Here is a 17,356-nt window from a genome sequence, read left to right on the forward strand (position 1 = left end):
GGAAGAGTATTAATGTTCGTCATTGAACTTGAGAAGTTGGTTAAACTACCTAGAATGGCTAAAATTACTGATCTGATTCTCATATTTCTGAAGAGCCTCCTCCTCTGTTATGAAGAATGGATTGATTTGTCCCAAGTGAAAGGAGTTGAGAGAATGGGACTTCTCAACTCTCCTTTTGATATCTCCTCTCTTCTAAGCGCTAAAACACCTTTTGGCCATTCAAACAGATAGCTGCAAAGTGCTTAGCACAATGCCTGGCCCAAAGTCAACTCTCAATAAATTCTTACCATTACTATCAAGGGCCCATCCCATATACAGCCTAGTGACAGACGGTGGGGTGTCAACCCTATAGCCATTCCTCCTCCCTCTGCCTTACTCTCAGAACCTTGCGTACAAGTCTCAGATAGCCCTGTGCTTCAGAGTAGCTTGACTCCTTCTCCACCTGCAAATCTTGATTCCTAAGGTCAGATTAAGGTTGCACCATGTCTTTTTTCCAGTGCTTAATTTAGAAATAAGCATATGATGCAATTCTGGCCAAGGTGACATGAAAATCTGATAAAGGCATGTGGGAAAGTTCCTTTTTGGGAGCGAAGGTGGGGTGGGAGAATAGACTATCTTCTAGTTCTTTAACATCCTGTGGGAATGTCATGATTAGCTTGTGCAGCCATCTTAAAGGTATAGTGGTCTGGCATGGGTAGGGGGTGTATCAACCCGATGGGGTTGTCAGTTTGACAACGTGGAAAGAATTTGGGTCTTTGGTGGCATCCTAGAACCACTGAATCAAACAGCCCTGGAACTTCTCTAACTCTGGACTTTGAGTTATATGTGTGCCATCTAGTATTGGTTTTTCTATTTTATTCAAAAGCATCTATGAACTGACATGTCTCTCACTATCCTAAATATATGATTTCCAAACATGTTCCAAAAATGTACCTACGAATTAGGAAGCTTCAAGGATGGAAAGTATTACTCATTTGCTGTCCTTCCACTATAGCAGCTGTTCCTTCTATAGTAACGATTTTTGATACTTAGTAAAAAGATTCATTCATACAGTTGTGAAAGTACCTGCATTCTAAAACCATACAGCAACTTCTGGAATGCTATCTATTGCCACCCCATCTTCAAAATCTCTTAAGGAGTCTTCTGTGCTTATTTATTCCACATTACAATGGGTATTCATAGATTGGGAACACTTCTCTTCTAATTCATCCAAAGTGGGTTGACAGTCACAGTAGTCACAGTTCTATACCACAGTGGTCGTCCTTCTCATATTACTTATCACCATTAAAATCACTTACATATTCATCTTTGGAAGCTAGCATCCATAAAATAGTGAATACTAACTCATTCTAATTTATTGAGTCTAGTCTAGAAAAAGCAGTATCATTATCAGCATCATACTTTTTCTATTCTTCACAAATTATGGCAGTTTCCAGAATTGTCCTTTCCAAATCTGAAATTCCTCAAAGTATATTGCTCAACATTTAGGCTCCTAGAGACCAGAAGTAATTCCAATACATGCAGCTCCTGGCATGTCTTATTGTATTGACTGGCTGTTAATATAATTTCCAACTAGGTTTAGATATAGGAAAGTCTTTAAAAAGCTAATTTTGAACACAGCAACAGAAATAAGGTAGAAACCCAAAAGTAAATATGTCATCATGTAAAACAACCAGGCTCACGCTGCCTTTTCTTGCCCATGACACAGTTTAAAAATCATCTTTTAGTAAATTGAAGACAACCTAAAGATCGGTTTATTTATTTAACAAATAATTAAGTGGCTACCATGTGTCCACTACTATTCTAAATTCTGAAGATATAGTAGTTAATAAAGCATCTGCCCTCATTGAAGAATGATGAACTTTTAGTGGAAGGAACAAAGAAATAGATAAATAAATAAAATATCTAATAAATATATATGTCAGAGGATGGTAAGTGCTATGGAAGAAAAAATCTGACTAGTAGATTCAGCATGCAATATCCTGGCTTGCTCTTTAAACTTTAAGAGATTTAGGAAATGTCTGCTCATTTTTGTTCTATTGATATATTAATGTTTTAGTCTTAAAAGGAAAAGAAAAAATGTTAAATATCTAGCTGCCTCTTGGCCCTTCTATGAACAGTAACTGCCTCTTTTGACCTACTAGAGAATAAACATCTTTGACATAGGCTTGATAAAGTCACAGCCAATACTGATTTAAAATACATTTGATGCTACGGTTTTTCTGACATCAGATCAGTTGCAGAGGATTTTTTTTCTGAACGTCGAAGTGAATGTACAAAAATGTCTGGTTTTCTTTCTGTAGAAATGGAAATAAGTTTCAGGGATATAGTTAAAGAGTCAAATATATCCAGTTTTAATCTCAGTCAGGGTGTTTAGAATCTTATTAGCTATTCTGTGATGTGAACTGAGGGGAGTCCATTAGCTCAATATTTTGAATTTCAAATAATGTATCCTATTTTATTTTACCATTAAATTATGAAATTTTTGAAACCTGTGTGTAAAGAAATAATTCTTAGAACTTTATCTTAGTACCTGGAAATTCTCAATTTACATTCGTAAATATACTTTACAGGTCCGTTAGCTTTTGAAAGCTAACAACGTATTTTCATCTTTGTTTTGTTAAACCTCGCTTCCATGCTTATCAGAGTTGTTCTATGGTCAGCTGTAGTTTCAGACTATGAGTGAATATAGAAGAACACCAAAACAAAGACTAAGATTTTTTTTTAAGATGGCCCAATTTGCATAATTTCCCTTTGACTTTTTTTTTATTATGATCTATTTTCAGTGACAACTCTTTGACAAGACTAGAAGGCCACTGCTATGGAAACTATACATCCAGAATACAGAGCATGAATTGTATTTTTATATATGAGGTAAAGCTCATCTATAAAACCTGTGTATAACCCTAGCAGCATATAACTGGTCTATAAAAATACTAGGAGATAGATCATTAAGAATTATATCTGTACGGGGCTTCCCTGGTGGCGCAGTGGTTGAGAGTCCGCCTGCCGATGCAGGGGACACGGGTTCGTTCCCCGGTCCGGGAGGATCCCACATGCTGCGGAGCGGCTGGGCCCGTGAGCCTGTGGCCCGCTGAGCCTGCACATCTGGAGCCTGTGCTCCGCAACGGGAGAGGCCACAACAGTGAGAGGCCCGCATACCGTAGAAGAATTATATCTGTACGAAATGATCTCTGCATGAAATTAGAAATATCTAGGGAGTTCTTAGCATCTGCACTAGAACTAGAATTATTCCCATAGAGCACCGTATTAACTTTGCAGTGTGATATTTAATAACAAAAAAATGTTGACAACACCCAATGAAATATGATATTGTTAAAAAACTAATTTTTTAGAGGAAACTGATTTTAAAAAACGCATATATGCTGATGAAAAACACACAACCTTTTAGAACTCTACTAATCTAATCTCTAATCTACTTCCATAACACTCATCCATAGTTTGGTACCTATTGGTGACAACGTTTTGATGAGTCAAAATTTTGTAAATACACACACATACGCACACACACAACACATATGTATGCATATATAAATTCGGTATAAGGTTAAAAATAGTTTTTAGGACTTCCCTGGTGGTGCAGTGGTTAAGAATCCACCTGACAATGCAGGGGATGCGGGTTCGAGCCCTGGTCCAGTTAGATCTCACATGCCACAAAGCAACTAAGCCCGTGCACCACAACTACTGAGCCTGTGCTCTAGAGCCCGCGAGCCACAACCACTGAGCCCACGTGCCACAACTACTGAAGCCTGCGCACCTAGAGCCCATGCTCTGCAACAAGAGAAGCCACCACAATGAGAAGCCCATGCACTGCAACGAAGAGTAGCCCCTGCTCGCTGCAACTAGAGAAAGCCTGAGCACAGCAACAAAGACCCAATGCTGCCAAAAATAAATAAATAAATAAATAAATTTTAAATAGTTTTTTAGCAGGGAGAATTATCCTCTTGTGTTAATTAGTGTGGTAGCTGGCCTCCAAGAAAGCCCAGAACAATTCCCACCTCTTGACATTCACGCCTTTGCAAAATTCCCTCTTCAGGACTGACTACTTAATCTCCAGGGATCAGTGCAATATGAGAACACAGTGTCCCATGTTCAAAATCAGAAAAAAATTGCCATTAAAGGTACTAAAATATAGTGTATTTTTTTTCTATGGATACTCTCTTTCTCAATTTCTCATGGCATTTTTTATTTGCTATTTATTGTCAACCATATTATTTATGTGTGTGTATAAAATATTTACAGATTGTCCCTTCAGACTTCACTTACAAAACATAAACTCAAAATATAAAATTATTATGCTTTTCACAATGGCATCAGCAGAGTGTCAAACCGAATGTGCCCTTCTGGGCATGGGGCTCTCTACAGCTACACAAGTTGCAAGCCCAGGAAACCAGTCCTTCCTTATTATCATTATACCAGGGATGATCTGATCATGGGACACTTCAGCCCCCATAAGTGCATAAGCCTATTCCTTACAATAGATCATATATATGTTTGTGTGTGTGTGTGTGTATATATATATCCTATTGGTTCTGTTTCTCTGGAGAACCCTGACACTACAATGCTTTTGGATGACTCCCAGGAGAGGTAGAAAGTGATGGTAAATAGCCATATTGGTACTGGGGGTCCAGAACTGCATAATGAGATTAACGCTCTGGCAACATGGTGGAGAAAAAATAAAGGGGACCACAGTACCTGCGGCTAAACCAATTAGGAAGATACTTGAGTAGTCCAGGTGGGAGATGACAGTAGCTTAGTTCAGAATAGTATCCACAAAATCAAAATGAGGGTCTAAGGCAAAATGAGTAAGAGAATTTGCCTCAGGCTGTACCCCAGTTAGGACCTCACATGACCACTGACATGTGACTTAAAGTAACAATTCCTGAAATTTGCCCTCAACTCGATTTTACACAAATTGCTATTTTCTCATTGCCAATAAGTTCCCACCATCAGTTTTATTTGCTGGGCTAAAAAGTGCAGTGAAATTATCAGTGACATTCTTGTACACCACGATTCTCAGACTTCTCATACAGTGACACAAAACCCAAATCTTGAAACACAGGAAAAACTTCTCTCACTGACACTACTGCTACTACCACTATGACTAATACTTTTGCACATACACATGCTTTAAATGTAAATGAAGCCACATGGTTTAAAGTTGTAGAGGGAATGGAAAGGAATGATAGTAAGGGTAAATTCGCACTCTAGTCTTCAAGCACATGATGGTCCCCTAATAGCTGTCCTTTTCACTTTTGTGTGAGGTGAAGTGTACAACACACTACTAGAGGCCCTATCCCATCTTCTGTTTCACTCTTAGAGACCATATGTGAAATTTAATACCTGCCTAAATTTACTGCATTTGTAATTTTTCAGATAAGCCTTTTTTTTTTTTTTTTTTTTTTTTTTACCTTTAAGTACACTTACAGCATTTCTCTAGGGTGAATCCTGACTTGATTTAAGAAATACATTATTTATTTTGTTTCAAAATAGAGATTTTATGTATCGAACTACCAACGGGATGCTAAGATATATTTAGTCTTAATTATCAACCTTAGAACTTTGGGGGGAATTAACATCAGTTACCAAACAAGATTGTCTCTAGAGCGACTGCCTTTTGGTGGCTCAGATTCTTCACGTTTCCCCCCCACCCCGCCCCTTCATTTAGAGGGCTGCACACCGGGCGACCGAGTTGGTATTGAAGAGCTGAATGTCTTAGCTGTAGATGACCAAGAAGTAACCCCAATAAACCAACTAGATTATTTCTCAAGAGTGCTAAAATTAGGGCAGTTTCTCTCTCTCTCTCTCTCTCTCTCTCTCTCTCTCACACTCACACACACACACACACACACACACACACACACACACACACACACACACTCTTTCTCTGGTCAGAACTGTTATCCCTGGAACAGTTTCCACCACTTGGATGGAAAAGCAGCAGGGAACACGAGCATGCAAGATGGAGGGAAAAAGAAAACAAAACCAGCAGAATATGGGGGAAGTAAGGGACAGACAGTCTGGAAAATTTTAGTTCTTGGTTTTAGTCCTATCTGTCTTTGGCATCCTTAGAACATTTCTGTGTAATGGTTTCCTTTTTAGCACAAACTCTTCCAAATTCCTTTCTCCCACTTGTAATTAAAACAGTTCCAAGTAGTATAATCTCCCAGTCACACCACTGGCACAAGAAAGCATGGACTGGTTGCCAGTATTTTGCTCATACTCTGAGACTGGTCTATAGAACTGCAACTCTCCCAAAGAACCTGAGAGGATAGCTCTGCAGGTAAATGCACAAAATGGGGAGGCGGTGGCTCGCCCTTTACCTCCTCCTGCTTCAACTGTCTGAGCAGTCTCTCTGGCAGTGCCGTATCCTCCAGGCCTGCTCAATTCTGCAGGCAGCTCGGGCTTGGCTCATTTATCAAAACTGTCTGGTTTCTGTTCCCTGCCTGGCCAAAGTGATTTTTGCTCCTTTGGCTACAGGAAAGTGGAAAGGAACTAATGGGCAGAAAATTAGGAAAAGTTGAAAAGTGTGAAGGATGGAAGAAGCAAGGGAAGCAGATTATGGAAAGGGAGGTCATGCGAAAGCAAAGAGTGTGGGGCTGGTCAGAAATAAAGGCCAACACGTGGAAGTAATAAGAAATGAGCGTAAACTAAATAAGGGAGAATGCAGAGTCCACTGGATGCATAGGAAAACTGCATGTTCACTCTTCCTTACTCTCTGGCCTCACTTCTTCCTGATTTTTCTGTCAAAAGATGTTATTCCTTAATGGCTCTTTAATCTCAACAGGTATTCAAACCTTCTCTACCTACTCTAAATAGGGGCACCCCAGCCTTTCCCTCAACCCTGGTTGGACATTAGAATCACTTGGGCGATGTTTTAAAATGCTGACACCTGGGCTCCACATCAGGCCACATATATCAGAACCTTTGGAAGCGTGACCCAGCACTGCTATTTTATTTTATTTTTTATTGAAGTATAGTTGATTTACAATGTTGTGTTAGTTTCAGGTGTATAGCAAAGTGATTCAGTTATACATATCTATTCTTTTCCAGATTCTTTTCCATTGTAGGTTATCACAAAATATTGAATATAGTTTCCTGTGCTATACACTAGGACCTTGTTGTTTATCTATGTTAGATATAAAGTACTGATAGTTTGTATCTGTTAATCCCATATTCCTAACTTATCCAATTTATCTCTCCTCCACCCCTGTTTCCCCTTTGGTAACCATAAGTTTGTTTTCTGTGTCTGACAGCACTAGTATTTTAAAATGCTGCCCAGCAGCCCACTTCCTACTTCCTTCGTCCAGAACCATACAATAAACACTCTCTTATTATGATATTTCTTCTGCCTCAAATTTCTTCAGCTGTTGTCACTCATATGTTCTTCCTTCCCTATGACCTTAGAGGAAAATTGTCTGCTGTCCTTTCCAAGATAATGCTCTCGTGTGCGTCCACTACCTTCTCTTTGCTATATTAACTTGGTTTATTGTCACTTCTCTTTCTCATTTCAATTTCTCCCTTTTCTTAACCTAAAAACTGCCCCAGACAGCTTCTCATTAAGGAAAACTTCTCTTCACCCAACTTCCTCTCCTGGTAGCAATTCTTTATTATCTTCACTATCAAATTTCTTCTTCCACATTCTTTTTTTTTTTTTTTTGCGGTACGCTGGCCTCTCACTGTTGCGGCCTCTCCCGTTGCGGAGCACAGGCTCCGGACGCGCAGGCTCAGCGGCCATGGCTCACGGGCCCAGCCGCTCTGCGGCATGTGGGATCCTCCCGCACCGGGGCACGAACCCGTGTCCCCTGCATCGGCAGGCGGACTCGCAACCACTGCGCCACCAGGGAAGCCCCTTCTTCCACATTATTATGCATTGCCTTCCTGTTTCACGTTTCAACATAGTTTTCACCGTCAGCTCCAGTGGCACTGCTCACTCAAAGACGAACGATGACTCTGGTGCTCAGATCCCTCGACTTGCCTTGGTCCTCATTCAACGCAATCTTCCTACACTAGGTCCCTCTGGTCCTCCTGATGCTCTGCCCTATCTCTCTTGCCTTTGGCTAAAATGCTGTATCTGCCTCCTCCTATCCGTCCCCCAAAGTCTCACCCCTCTTTTAAATCTCATTTCAATTATTCCCTCATCCATAAAGCTTTTATGTCATAGAATCCTCATATCATAGAATCAACCTCTACAGCTATTAACAGTAATTCTTCCCTTCATAATTAATCATTTAAGGTGTTTTAAATGCTACCTTAGAAAAACTGTTACTTAATTTTTTGTAATAAAACTTAAATTTTTTTTTTCATAAAGAAATACTAACAATTCTGAGAGGTCTATTTGGATGTGAGGAGTAAGAAAGGCATAAGGATCAAGGTTGGTTCCCAGGTGTCTGGCTTGAGCAAACAACTTTTGAAAAGGAACATGTTAAAGGAGTGAGAAATGGAAATTAGTACATTTTAGAGCGTGTCATAGGCAGAATGCCTGAGGGCCATACAGACTCATAAGTGAGATAAACACATAAAGTTTTGCTGGTGTTGAGGCCATGGAAGTAAGTCTGTTTCTCTGTTGAAAGCATTCAAAGTGAGAAGTGGTTAAGGACAGAAGCTTGCAGACACCAATACTTGAGAATAAGACACAGGAAGAGATTCCAGCTTCCTATTTAGCTAAAACTTATATAACGGACAAAATCAAATACTTTTAAATGCTTGGTACCATGTAGATAGGTTGCAACTTTCATTATGCTTATTTTATACACAAAACAGAGCGCTGTTGAATGATGAAAGGAAATTAAGTCAGTCTAGCAGGAGCTGTGTTCATCACAAAGTCGCTCTAGTTGTTTGTTTCCTGCCTCACCCCCACCCAGAACCTTCGTTTGTAACTCTGCCTGTGATGAAGTTTTCTATTTCTTCCAAGAGAAGCTATAAACTCCAAAGTATTTGGTCCTATACTTTAGGACTGTCCCTGTCCCTAGAAAATCCTAGGAATGGTAAGTGCCTGAAGCCTTAAATGCCTGTTGAAAGTGTGGCTACACGTCTGCTAGAGAATTTTCACAAGTTAACAGCAACAACAACTGTTACAAAAAATAACTGTAAGAAGAGATTCTCTTGGGAATGAAATAACCTATTTCCTTAAGTATGATTACATCTTCTCGGCTTTGAAGGCTCCTCTGGTATATCATCATCATCGTCATCCTTAACATTTTAGGAACATCTATGTGTCAGACATTGTGCTAAGTGCTTTACTCCTTATAACAACTCAGTTATGATCATTTTAAAAAGCAGAAACTGAAGTTTAGAACAAGTCACCTGAGGTCACATAATTATTAAACACCTACAATAGTTATCATATGTAAGTACAATCCAAGAGTCCCTGACCATCACAACTACGGTAATGGTTATGTTCAGGTTATGGTTAGTTTATGTTTGTGTTTCTCAACCTTGTTTATGCCATTTGTGCATTTTATTCTCATTATGTGACTTCATTATGTGAATAAGTGATATAGAAGGGTTAAAGAAAGGATGCTGTTGTTTGATGAAAACAAAGTTGAATGAATTTACAAACAACATTGTAAAGATGGATTGCTGAACACTGCTGTTGAATTAGGTATGGGCAAGACAATAAAATTTCTAAAACTTTATGCAGCCTTCAAATTGCTTTTCAAGTCTCTAAACTCTTGTTTCACATGTTTTCTTTTTTGAAATTGAGATTTAATGATATATACATCATGTTATTTTCAGGTGTGCAATCTAGTGATTTGGTGTTTGCATGTATTGAGAAATGATCACCATACTAAGTCTAGTTAACATCCATCCCCATAGTTACAATTTTTTTCTTGTGATAGGAACTTCTGAGATCTATTCTCTTAGCAACTTTCAAATATGCAATAGAGTATTATTAACTATAATCACCATGCTGTACATTACATCCTCATGACTTATTTTACTTTTTTAACAGCTAGAATTGGGCACTAGATATTGCATTATGATTGCGGTTTATGAGAAAAAAAAAAAGTAGGCACTGCAATCAGCAGATACACACTCAAAGGAAATGTGTTGGCACTACATCAAATGAACATGTCTTTGTAAGTTTTAAATTTAAACAAAATATTTACAGTATACATGTATCACTTTTTATGACTCACAGCTTTAATCAACTTTTTTGATGATGTGCCCAACCACTGGTCCCATGGCAAGGCTTCTACAAAACACATAATGCTGCAGTGTTCACAGTGGATCACTTGCTATCACATCTGTCTTTTAACTAGCTTGTGAACTCCTTGATTACAGCATCAGTGATCTCCCAATTATTATATATGACTTTGAAATATATCTTAGTATTTAATCTTTTAATAAAAAATAAGTCTGATGGGGCTTCCCTGGTGGCGCAGTGGTTGAGAATCTGCCTGCTAATGCAGGGGACACGGGTTCAAGCCCTGGTCTGGGAAGATCCCACATGCCGCGGAGCAACTAGGCCCGTAACTACTGAGCCATAACTAGCCATAACTACTGAGCCTGCACGTCTGGAGCCTGTGCTCCGCAACAAGAGAGGCCGCGATAGTGAGAGGCCCGCGTGCCGCGATGAAGCGTGGCCCCTGCTTGCCACAACTAGAGAAAGCCCTCGCACAGAAACAAAGACCCAACACACAAAAATAAATAAATTAATAAACTCCTACCCCCAACATCTTCTTTAAAAAAAAAAAAAAAAGTCTGATAGTCTGACAACTTGCAATAGCCTCAAGATAAAATCAAGCATTTTGCAATATTGATCCCAGGGAAGCTTAGGCACTCAATGCCCACATTCTCTACCTAATACACAGCTGCCTTTCTCTTTTCTGAATAGTATTTCTATATATCTTGAAACAGTAAATAATTGGTTTAATCTGAAACATGCCCTCTGCCCCCCATTTAAAATTCTCAGGTGATATAGGGAAGGAATCCAGTATTTATTCTACACCTACTACATGGTAGAAATGGGTTAGGTACTTTACGTGACATTTCATTGTTATAGCAACACTGCATGGTAGATATTATTACACTCATTTTACAGATGAGAAAACTAAAATGCCAAGGAGAGAAGTAATCACTCAGCGTTACATATAAAATAGGGATTCAAATACAAGTTTGTCTAATTCCAGATTCTACAATCATTCTGATGCACTGTGGTACTTATGTCACCAAAGAATAATTACATAACAAGGGTAAATAACAATAAGAATTTGAAGGGAATCGATTTTTGCACAACCTGCTTGTATTTATTTATTTAATTGATTTATTATATCGTTTTAAAGGGTCATTTAAAGGATCTCATGCTGTTTTTTAGATAGGCCTTTAAAGGCTAAAGCTTTAAAGAGAAATGATTGGCTTATTCTGACAATAGGAGTATCTTAATCCATAAATGTTATGACTGTGTAATCCTTGTCTAAAAAAAGAGATAGACTTGATAGACAGATAGATAGATAGAGACAGACAGACAGGGAGAGGGAGAGAAGGAAGGAAGGAAGGGAGGGAGGGAGAAAGAGAAAGAGAAACAGAGAAAGAAAAGAAAGAAAGAAGGGGAAAGAAAGAAAGAAGAAAGAAAGGGAGAGAAAGAGAGAAAGAAAGAAAAAGAAAAGAAAGAAATTAATTTGCAGGCCATTTATATTGGATATATAATCTATATACAAACATATGTACATATACACATTCATACCTAAATATGTACATTTCAAATTATGTTGCCACTTTTCTAGGCCAGATGGTTTTATATTATATTCATATATTAGCACGTGTGTCTCTATAAATTCTCTACCTGCAACTCTTTCTAAGAATTTGCTACAATGTGCTACATAAAATATATAGAAATTCCTGTGAGCATCTATCTGTGATTTCACACTATTACGTCATGCCAGGAACTCCATCTATCCCTCTGCGTTCCACTGGGTGCACTCAATTTTGTTTCCAGCAAGAGTTGTGTCATGGACTCATCATGCAAGGTTGACAGTCCAGAAAATAACTTGTTTTGATGAGCAGCCCATCTTTCACATCTCATCAGTCCTCTTGAGCCTTTATGGAATGCTGTTGAACCACTGTGAACACAACCAGTAGCAGGTTCTTGGTGACACATTTTTTGTATGTGTGTAGGAGAGAAAGAAGATTCAGGCATAGAATAAATTCAGCCCTCTTCCATGTTTTTCAGACCAACAACAGGGCTGGTCCACTTAACTCCCATTGTTGTTTCTCAAACAATGAGTGGGGAGAAGTTCTTCCTTTCCATGATAAAAGTTCTAATCAAAGAAGTACTCTACTGAGAGTAGGCCTAAATATAAATATTAGGGATATCTGCTTTTGCCCTGCACCAATATGCATATTCTATTAGTAAATGAATAACAAAAACATTTTATTTTTTATTTTTTTTAAGTTTATAATTTTTTTAATGGTAACTTTTATATATTTTAAATTAATTTATTTATTTTTGGCTGCATTGGGTCTTCATTGTTGCATGTGGGCTTCTCACTGTGGTGGCTTCTCTTGTTGTGGAACACGGGCTCTAGGCACGCAGTTGTGGCATGTGGGCTCAATAGTTGTGGCTCATGGGCTCTAGAGCTCAGGCTCAGTAGTTGTGGTGCATGGGCTTAGTTGCTCCATGGCATGTGGGATCTTCCCCGACCAGGGCTCGAACCCGTGTCCCCTGCATTGGCAGGCGGATTCTTAACCACCGTGCCACCAGGGAAGTCCCCAAAAACATATTTTAGAAGTGTAAAGTTACCAACCCTTGGGGAGGAAAGTGACTTGGATAATGAAAATGCCACCAGGCACGTAAATCCAGCAACTCTGGCAGGGACAATTATAATATAATTTATCACCAGAAAGCACACTAAGATGCAGAATACATAATCATCTTATCAGTAAGCTGAGAACAGTGGCAAAACTCATTTGAATTAAGAACCAAAAAATGTTAGTCTCAAGGAAATTATAAAGTGTCAAACAATCAGTAAAACTGAGATAAATGCTAACAGCCCTTCAAGAGGTAATGTTAATTTTTGGGGGGGATTCAAGTCTGTAACTATCAAAGGGTTAAAAATGTACCACAACTTAGGGAGTAAGAATGGCTTGTTAGGGATGTATACATACTTGAAAGAGAATAAAATTTTCTACTTTGTTTCCTTTCAGAGAACTATGCATTTTCATATCATCACTATAAAAATCAAATTATTTCCATTTGCTGAGAGCCTAAAAGTACCTCACCCAGGGTCTAAACTTCATTCAGTGCACAGCGTTTAGGTTTTCTCTGCTATAGTCAAATTTTCTTTTGTTTTTAAGGGACTCTGTGTTATGTATAAACCACACCATGCTCTTTTTTAGACTGAACTGGGAGCTACACTAAAAATGTAATATCTGGCACACTTTAATAGCACTGGATCCTTTTCAACCATTTTCACATGTGCTTTTGCAAGAGACTAGCCCTGGGTAGGGGAAGAAAGAGCAGTCTTTTTTGTCCCATGCATTCTCCAGGAAGAATTACTTAATAAATGCCTCACCCCACAGGGCTTGCAGCATCTCTCAATGGTCCAGCCTAGCACTAGGTGAGCGCCCGCGGGCACAGCGTGGACAAACCAGCTCCCTCTCCTTTCTCTCCTCAGTGCAGACAAGCCAGGATGTAATTTCCAAAATTAACCATTCTACCAAACAACAAAAATAAGCAAAGGAAATGCAAAACCATAAAGATAAATGATATTAGTATAAAGTGGAAGCATCCAATCTAGGACATCTGAAGCTGGCAAAGAAACAATGGTGGCAAAGGAGAAAAAACTTAAGAGTTAAGCTAACTCATCTTGCTATAAAGTCTTTTGCTATAAATTTTTTTTTGTCTTACGCTGGATATTTGTGCTTGGATATGGTATGTATACTGAAAACCCTCCTTTTTTGTTGTAATGTGTTTTTGTTTTATTTTTTTGAATTTTTAAATTTTATTTTATTTATTTATTTTTTATACAGCAGGTTCTTATTAGTTATCTGTTTTATACATATTAGTGTATACATGTCAATCCCAGTCCTCAATTCATCCCACCACCTCCCCTCCCCACTTTCCCCTCTTGGTGTCCACACATTTGTTCTCTACATCTGTGTCTCTATTTCTGCCTTGCAAACTGGTTCATCTGCACCATTTTTCTAGATTCCACATATATGCATTAATATACGATATTTGTTTTTCTCTTCTGACTTACTTCACTCTGTATGACAGTCTCTGGGTCCATCCACTTCTCTACAAATGACCCAGTTTTGTTCCTTTTTATGGCTGAGTAATATTCCATTGTATATATGTACCACATCTTCTTTATCCATTCGTCTGTTGATGGGCATTTAGGTTGCTTCCATGACCTGGCTATTGTAGATAGTGCTGCAGTGAACATTGGGGTGCATGTGTCTTTTTGAATTATGGTTTTCTCTGGGTATATGCCCAGGAGTGGGATTGCTGGGTCATATGGTAATTCTATTTTTATTTTTTTGAGGAACCTCCATACTGTTCTCCATAGTGGCTGTATCAATTTACATTCCCACCAACAGTGCAACAGTGTTCCCTTTTCTCCACACTCTCTCCAGCATTTGTTGTTTGTAGATTTTCTGATGATGGCCATTCTGACTGGTGTGAGGTGATACCTCATTGTAGTTTTGATTTGCATTTCTCTAATAATTAGCGATGTTGAGCAGCTTTTCATGTGCTTCTTGGCCATGTGTATGTCTTCTTTGGAGAAATGTCTACTTAGGTCTTCTGCCCATTTTTTGATTGGGTTTTTTTTTTTTAATATTGAGCTGCATGAGTGGTTTATATATTTTGAAGATTAAGCCTTTGTCCGTTGATTCGTTTGCAAATATTTTCTCCCATTCTGAAGGTTGTCTTTTTGTTTTATTTATAGTTTCCTTTGCTGGTAATGTGTTTGTTTTAATGTGTAAAATGTGATTAGTAACTCCTACTTTATAGGGCTGTTATAAGAATTATAATTTGTGAGCAAATGTGAGGCATTTTTTAACCTATTGAGGCAGTTTTGATCAAGAACACCATGTTACATACTGTTACAGTTGGCACTGCCTTGCAGGGATGTGGAATGCCCCTGTTGTTAGTTCAAAGCTCCTGAATCGATTCAATCACAATACTATCTGTGACATCTCCCGTGAGTGCTGCTTTGTGTCCAAGAATCTGGCCATGACTCACACGTAATAAATTGAAAAAACAAAAAGTTTTACCTGGTCCAACAGCCCTATGCCTTTTAAAGGCACACTCTCCCCCAAGATCTTGCCCCTCCCATCTCTATCCAATTTTCTATTTCTCTCTTAAGTGAGATTTTAGCGTTTGCTTCATTTGGGTAGCACTGATGTCAGGCTCCTATAACCCACTGAAGCCAGCCAGTCCCTCCCCGGTTTAAGTGTCTCAATTCTAGATACAACTCCTTTCCCCTTTCCTATTCTTCCCACAAGGGGGGTGTTCTTGTCAAATGAGTGTAGTTTCCCAATATCTCAAGAATTTAAAAATAATCCTATATATGCATATATTATACGCAAAAATTCACGCCATCGTATTGCCTCAGATCCATCCTGTGAACACAGCCAGGCACGTTAGGTCCCGCAAGTCACCACCGTGGCCAATGAAAAGCCTCATTAAGGGCGTAAAGAAGGATTGAGAGACACAACCCTCACCCTCTCCACTGGGAAGCAGAGTTAAGTCAGAGGGTAGAGCAGGAGAGCCAGGAAAAAGCCTCCTGCGGTCTGGGCCTTGCACCAAATATGAGGCAGTGCTGGTCTACCCCAGAGGGAGGGGCAGGAGAGCGGAGATGCAGGGAACTTAAGACCTTTTGTGTCTGAGGGTGAGGAGAACTGACCAAAATTCTCCAGCACTCCATACCACACACTACATCTTTTACACACAATGACCAGCATTCAATAAAAAAAATATTACACTACGCATGAAAAAGCAAGAAAACACTTTGTCAAGAATCAACAGTCCAATAGATGAAAACCCAGGCATGGGACACGTGTAAAATGATCAGACTGGGACTTTAAAGTAACCATTCCTATCGGCCAGCAGCAGCAGAATAGGATCGATAGCCCTCTCATTACTCAAGCAGTGGTTCTCAAAGTATGCTTGGAAGATTAGCAGCAGCAGTAGCTCCAGGGAACTTATGGGAAATGCAGATTTGGGGCCTCACGCTATACCCACAGAATCTTGGAAGGGGGCTCAGCAATTTGGGGTTTAACAAGCCTGCCAGGTGATTGTGGTACATGCTAAAACTTAAGAACCACTATACCAAAAAAACTGAATTCACTACCATAAATAAAGATAACATAAGGTTCAGCTATCTCCACTCATTAATTCCATTAAATATTTAGAATGAAATAATAGCAAAGCAACATGGACATTTTCAGAAAACAAAGGAAAGTGGAACAGTTTTGAACTCTTTTCAGGAGACCAGCCTAAGCCTGATACCAACCTGAGAGAGACATTACAGAAGAAAACTATATACAAATATCCCTCATGAATTCATATATTCAAAACGTTAGCAAAATATTAGATAATTTAATCTAACAATATATAAAAAAGATAATACATCATGACCAATGAGATTTATCCCAGGAATGCTAAGTTGGATTGACAATAGAAAATCAACCGTGCATATTAACAAAATGAAAGAGAAATGTTATATGATCCATTTAATAGATGCAGACAAAGCATTTGACAAAAATTTATACCCATTAATGTTAAGGATTTCCCATCAAAGTAGGAGTAGAAGAGAAATCATAAATTTAATCAAAGGAGTCTACAAAAAACCAATGCTAACTTCCTACTCAATTGTGGAACATTAGTCATAAGGCTTCTGGAACAGTGCTTGGTACAAAGTAAGCACTACAAAAGAGTTTACAAAAATAATTACACAGGTCTTTATTTTGCCTTGCCAGAAATGCTACAAGTAACTACATGTTGTGAAAATTTATGATATAATATTAACTTTTATCCTGGCAAAAATCAGATGTTCAATAGATGTTCTTTTTTTTGTTGTTCTTGGATCCCCACATTTAAAAAAAAATTCTCATTATATTTGGTTTTGAAATTTAATCATGTTCTAAACAATTTAGTACAGGAAAAGAGAGATTTTTTTTGTCATAAAATTGTTTTTAAACATTTTTACTCTTTTCTTCCTTTCTAAAGAATGGATAATGACTTCCTATTTTCACTGTCTGAAAAGCTTTATAGCAAAAATACAAGTTTCTGATGGTGTGACTATGTGTGTTTCTGAGAGAGAGTGAGCCTGTATGTATTTTATGTGTTCTGCAAGTCAGGGTCCCTTTCAACTTTTCCTAGTTT

This window comes from Hyperoodon ampullatus (genome assembly GCF_949752795.1).
Source record: "Hyperoodon ampullatus genome assembly, chromosome: 9".
Taxonomy (NCBI): domain Eukaryota; kingdom Metazoa; phylum Chordata; class Mammalia; order Artiodactyla; family Ziphiidae; genus Hyperoodon; species Hyperoodon ampullatus.